Source organism: Papaver somniferum, chromosome 9 (genome assembly GCF_003573695.1).
Source record: "Papaver somniferum cultivar HN1 chromosome 9, ASM357369v1, whole genome shotgun sequence".
NCBI lineage: Eukaryota > Viridiplantae > Streptophyta > Magnoliopsida > Ranunculales > Papaveraceae > Papaver > Papaver somniferum.
This window is the reverse complement of record NC_039366.1, coordinates 166,735,313-166,742,201: the sequence shown is the minus strand read 5'-3', so window position 1 is coordinate 166,742,201 and position 6,889 is coordinate 166,735,313.

Sequence of the window (6,889 nt, the reverse complement as noted above, 5' to 3'; positions counted from 1 at the left end):
TGGGTGTGGTTGTCAGGCCCCCACTTTTTCATCGATAGAACAAGTAAGATCAGAATACACAACTATAGAGAAAATAGTTGGATCTGGCTTCAGAATTCCAATGAAGTCTTTAAGTCGTTAACCTAAAATGGTCTTAGGAAAAACCTAGGTTAAAGGAGAATCGACTCTAGTCGCAACTAGTATCACACAGGAGGTTTAGGGATTAGGTTTCCCAGTTGCTAGAGTTCTCCTTCATATATCCTTTCAAATCAGGGTTTTCTAAGTTAGCTTAGAAACAAAGCATTCCATATTCACCGTTAGATGAAAATCTGATTTAAGATACAAGCTAAGTTTTCTTGAAACCAAAGCAATATCTCTCCACCGTTAGATGGTCTTAGCTTGTCATACACAAATGAAATATACTTTCATTTAGATATGGGTAACCGTACCTAAACGTGTATATTAAGTTGGCTCAATAATAGTTAACCAAAGTTAGCCATATAAACACTTTTGTCTCAACCACATTCATTGAAAAAGTGGGGGTCTAACAACCACACCCAACAATTCGATTAGCAATCTGTATGGAAAAACTCCAATATACTTTCTAGAGAATCAACTAGACAATCAGACTCAATCTAGATAAAAAGCATATCAAAGAGTTTATATCTCAATCTCTCGATTTGATCTTTACTCAAGCAAATAGAAATCTGCGAGTCTTTATCAAAGAGAGATAATTTGGATGGTATCAAAGACCAATATCCAAGTGTCAATCAATTTAAATCAACAACCAAAAAGGTCGGATATTATAATTGATTGGACAACACACAAACTGTATTATTTCAATTATATAAACAAATATAATGCGGAAAAGAAATAACACAGACACTAGAATTTTGTTAACGAGGAAACCGCAAATGCAGAAAAACCCCGGGATCTAGTCCAGATTGAACACACACTGTATTAAGCCGCTACAGACACTAGCCTAATCCAAATTAACTTCGGTCTGGACTGTAGTTGAACCCCAATCAATCTCACACTGATCCAAGGTATAGTTATGCCCATACGCCTCTGATCCCAGCAGGATACTGCGCACTTGATTTCCTTAGCTGATCTCACCCACAACTAAGAGTTGCTACTACCCAAAGTCGAAGACTTTAATAAACAAATCTGTATCACACAGAAAAGTCTACGATAATAGATAAATCCGTCTCCTACGAATATACCTACGAGTTTTGTTCCGTCTTTTGATAAATCAAGGTGAACATGAACCAATCAATAATACCAGACTTATACTCCCGAAGAACAACTTAGTATTATCAATCACCTCACAATAATCTTAATCGACGTAGCGAAAAAAAGATATTGTGGAATCGCAAACGATGAGACGAAGTTTGTTTGTGATTACTTTTTATTTTGCCTATCGGAGATATAAAATCTCAAGCCAATTATTTCAATTGTACTCGTACGATAGTAGATGCAAGATCATATCACACAACTATAAGAAAAGTAGTATCGATCTGGCTTCACAATCCCAATGAAGTCGTTAAGTCGTTAACCTGGTTTAGAAGAAGAAACCAAAGGTTAAAGGAGAATCGACTCTAGCTTAGCACAACTAGTATCACACAAAATGTGTGGGGATTAGGTTTCCCAGTTGCTAGAGTTCTCCCTTATATACACTTTCAAATCAGGGTTTGCAATCAATGTTAGCTTAGTAACAAAGCATTCAATATTCACCATTAGATGAAAACCTGATTAGATTCAAGCTAATATTTCTCAACCGTTGGATCGAAAACTTAGCTTGTTACACACAAATGAAATTTCCAATTTTGGGTTCACGAACCGTTCCCAAACATTAACATTTGTTGGTTCAACAAGTCAACCAAATGGTTAGCCATATGATTACTCTCATATCAACCTTATTCTTCTTCACCATAACTAGTTCAAATGACTCAAATGAACTAGTTAGAGAGTTGTTCAATTTCTTAGATCTTATGTAACTACACAAGACACAATCGAAGCAAAAACAGTTTGATTCACTCGAATCGGTTCATGAACTTTATAGCCACGGTTTGCAAAAGCATCCCTTAGTTTAAATAAACATTAGTTCAAGAACAACCGGTTTTAGATATAACCTGCTCAAGTTCGCGGACTTAATCTCATGGAAGGAGTTCACAAACTCCAGTAGAAATTCTCGGGTCGAGAACTTCCGCCAGTTTGCGGACTTGGCTCACGCCACTTCCATTTCTCTTGATCAACAAAGTTCGTAAACTTTGGTTCAAGGAATAAGGACTTATACATATATGTGTTTCCACAATAATGCTTATATCCTATCAATGGTTATGTAATCGAAACTCTCATTTCAATCATTGAAACATTCTCAGAGGACGGGTATAGCCGTTATTCACAGACCATTTTTCGTTAGAGCAATTTTCAAAGTGATTGAAACATAACATGACTTTCGTCACTTGGTAAAGATGAAATTCAGCTAAAGCGAAAGCTTACCAACACATATTTCGAGAAATAGATAGGCGAGATAAAGTCGGCTCGAAATAGCAAATATGTATAATGAAAGTCTATATATCAAAACGACTTTTGCTCAAGAGTATGAGATAAAATAGATAGACTTTTGAGTGACAGATAAGTTCAAGTCTCCTCATACCTTTTAGTCGATGAAGATTCACCAGTTCCTTGAGTAGTCCTTCGTCTTGTATGATGATTGCCATGGAGTTCTTGAGCTCAACTACACTTTTTATCCTAGTCTGAGACCTTTAGCTATGTAGGCTAGAAATCAAGACTTATAGTTTTAATCACTAACATTGAAAAACATGCTTAAGATAGCAACGCATGCGAGTTTGACCGAGCAATGCTCTAACAATCTCCCCCTTTGTCAATTTTAGTGGAAAAACTATTAATACATATGAAATACAAAAAATAAATAAATTAACTTTTGTAGCTCCTAATCCACATGCCTAATCTTCAACATTACTCGAAATCTTTGTCACTTCCAAGTACTCCAATGATCCCAAAGGTTGTAAGTTTAGCATCATCGTTGTTGAAAATACGTAGCTATAACAACAAGAAAACAATAGTTCTCAATCATTGTTATACAGTGTCATAGTATCATTACACAACATCAAAGTTCAATTGTATCACAACTTCAACAACAATACTATGGTGATATGTATCACTTCCCCTTGGTCAATACTCCATCTCACATGGAAACCACTCCCCCTTACATAATGATCCGAAAACCATATGTATTTGTAGTGTGAAATACATATTAATTCTCCCCATTTTTTCAATAAAATTGGCAAAGGTACAAGAACGGGATCCTAATGAAATTTCCGAAAGAGACATTTCTTGACCAAAAGAAAGCAAAAGTATATCATCTTGTTTAGATGCAATCATAAAGCCGAAGCTAAATGCATTCATCAAGGAGTTTATAAAGATACAAGATAACCCCTATAATATTCCACTCCCCACAAAGATTTGGCAATTAAGCGCAAGTTCAAAAAGAACTCTCCCCCATAAAATGTCATTCCCAAGGGAACAACAAGAGCGACCTTAATTTCGAAGGAAAAGAAGGATTTATCTGGACATAACAAATCACATACAAGTATGAATTTTAATCCAAAAAGTTCAATTAAATTAACCACAAGAGAACCAATGATTAATTCAATCGACAAATGCTCAAACATAAGTGAACTTATGGAGACTTAAAAGCTACAATTAGATTAATCACAAGAGAATCCATAATTAATCTAATTGAAATATATAACCAAATTAATCACAAAAGTAATCAATTTAATTGGTCATGCTCGACATAAGAAAACTTACGGAGCAACAACTAAATAACCAAACAAGATGATTAACTTAGTTGAATATGCTCGACATAACGTACCTCACGGAACAACAACATAGCTAATCAAGAATAATCAACTTGGTTGTTTAATTCTCAACATAAGACACTTTACTGAGCCTCACAGTAATACATAAAATATGGATCGGGGAAGATCAATTACTGCAGAATACTCAAGGATTCATTCTATTTTCCATCACTATTTGCACAACGATATTTAATAGACATAATCCTTTCAAACAAAAGATTTTAACCTATCTTCCATCAATAATTGACAATATAGGCTTAACTTTTGTATTTTTCAAAAGACCATTCATTCTTTTATCAATACATGCATATCGACTTACGAAAGACTTTACTTTTGACAAGATATGGGACGGTCAAGTTCACGGACGTAAACACACAAATCCCATTACATATTGAAATATATAAAACCATAAAGATTAATACTGCAAAAATCATCTTCCAAACAAGTTTATAGTTTAAGCCAATAAAACTAAAAACATGAAGATGAAAACGTTGGACATAGCTATGTGTAATCACAACAATGGCTATTCCAAACTCTAGATATTCTTCTAATGAAAACAAGAAAATAGAATATTTACTAGATGAAATCAACAAGCTAAGGAACAAAAGAAGACTCCAGTGCCATGGCCGAACACGAACTAAGGTCAAATAGACGGTTCAGGATCCTCACGAGTCTTGGTGTCTTTGAGCTTGTGATTAGCAGCATCCATTGCATCTTCAGAGAAGAGATTCTTTTTATGAAGATCATTGATGTGAGATTTTATGAGACCAAGGTCAGTTGAAACCTTTTTCAACTCAGTTTTCAACATATCAAGATTTTTCAGAGTATCAACGAGCTGCAGTTTTGCTTCCTCAAAATACTTAAGAAAGTCATGGACCACTTCACCAGAAATCATATCATCCTTCTCAACATTCTCATGAGTATACGCATAGTAACACGAGGAATTGGGATGATTTTCATCTACACGGGTTCTTTTCTTCCTCCCTTCGGATTCAAAACCAATACCTTTATCAAGAAAGCCTTTAGCAAAACCACACGATTGTGAAGAGGACGACATTCTTGATAAACCAAAATAACCTAGAGTATGCAAACGTGACTCATAGGTTTGGTATTTATATGGTTTCTTAGGGAGGAAGACCTTTAGGGTTTGCAAACCGTTGACTCGTGATGGTAACCCGTGTACACATACGAATACAACATGGCCCATAAAGACTAAAACAACAACAGAAGTTTTTCTACATGAGAAATGGATCAACAAAGTCCTTACCATAGGAGAAATTTATAGCACACTTGTAGCAGCTCACAAAGATGTAAAAGAAATACAAAGAGAGAAACGATAAAACAAAAATACATCCTAGGAAATATTGTCTGCAAGCACTAGTTTAGCTATAAACGATAAGAGAATACCTCAACTAAGCAGAACACCAAATTGCCATAGTATACCTGATTTTTACACATCTTGCTCAACAGGATTTTTATGAGCAAGTTCTTAACCCTTGTGATTAATTAGCACAAGTATGAGCTCTGATCTCATTAAAAGAACTGTGTTTATGATCGAGTCTCTTTTTCCTTCTGAATCTAAAGAGAGGTTCTCTTTTATGTGAGAAATTATCATAAAACTTACTGTCATCAAAATACGAGACATAGTTAGAGTTCTTACCAGAAGAATTTTGACTTGCGGAGGATGATAACCTGTCGACAATTTCTGTATATCCTTCGATTATCTCTATCAGGTTATCATCAATTTTTCTTTTTCCTTCTGGAATTTCGTTCACATTAAGGGAAATGTCATTTCCAGAGGAAACTACTTGATCCTTCCTTGGACGATTCTTGTTAAGACTTTTATTCTGCTTTAGAGCATTTGACGAACTCATTGAACTGACCTTCCTGGTAACATACACAGGGTAAGTACGAAAACCAACTGGTTTAGACATACGAATGTCAGTTACACCTTTGAGAATTAAGTCTAAGGCGTGTTGAAGTTGAACCAAGGAGGTTTTATTCAACCTAGAGTTTCTCTTTTGTTTAGCAGAGCCTTTTGCATCGCAAAAGAGGCATACTTTCTGATCACAAAAGTTATTAGACAAAGTAGTCTTAACAACCTCGTTAGGAGATTTCTCCCTTCCATGTGATGTGGAACATACTTGATCAATGGGAAATTCAGACACATTCTTTGCAACAGGAAGGGATTCCAATTTTACTTATATAGTTGGAAAGTTTTCAGGCGTAGCAGAAGTACTTGGTATATTAGACTGCTTAGAGCATCCTTGAATAGAGAGTTTACTCAAGCGATGTTCAATTTCCAAAGCATCCTTTTTGAGGCTAGCCTCTAGAGTCATACGTGAAGAATGATCTTCAGTATTTTCTTTGAATTTGCAGTCTCTAATTACACCAAGCAGAACATCGACATGATGTTTTAACCGGTTAAATCTATCAGCTTGGATTCTAGCAAGATTTAGAATCAAGGTACTCTCTTCAACTGTTTCCCGTTCATTTAGAGAAATAGACTTTTTTGAAGGGTAATCGGAAATACTCATGTCGGAGCCTGTCTGTCTTGTTGGAATACATGGTTCGTCTATATTCTAGATTGAGGAATCTTTCTCTTTAATAGAATTAGACAAGACAAAGTCTTTATTTATGGTGACGCGTTTATCAGAGATACTATCGTCCATCCTCAGATCGCTACAAACACACACTTGTAAGGTCTTGACGCGTTTGCCTGCTCTGATACCAATTGAAAAAGTGGGGGTCTAACAACCACACCCAATAATTCAATTAGAAATCTGTATGGACAAACTCCAATATACTTTCTAGAGAATCTACTAGACAGTCAGACTCAATCTAGATAAAAAGCATATCAAAGAGTTTATATCTCAATCTCTCGATTTGATCTTTACTCAAGCAAATAAAAATCTGCGAGTCTTTATCAAAGAGAGATAACTTGGATGGTACCAAAGACCAATATCCAAGGGTCAATCAATTTAAATCAACAACCAAAAAGGTCGTATATTCTAATTGATTGA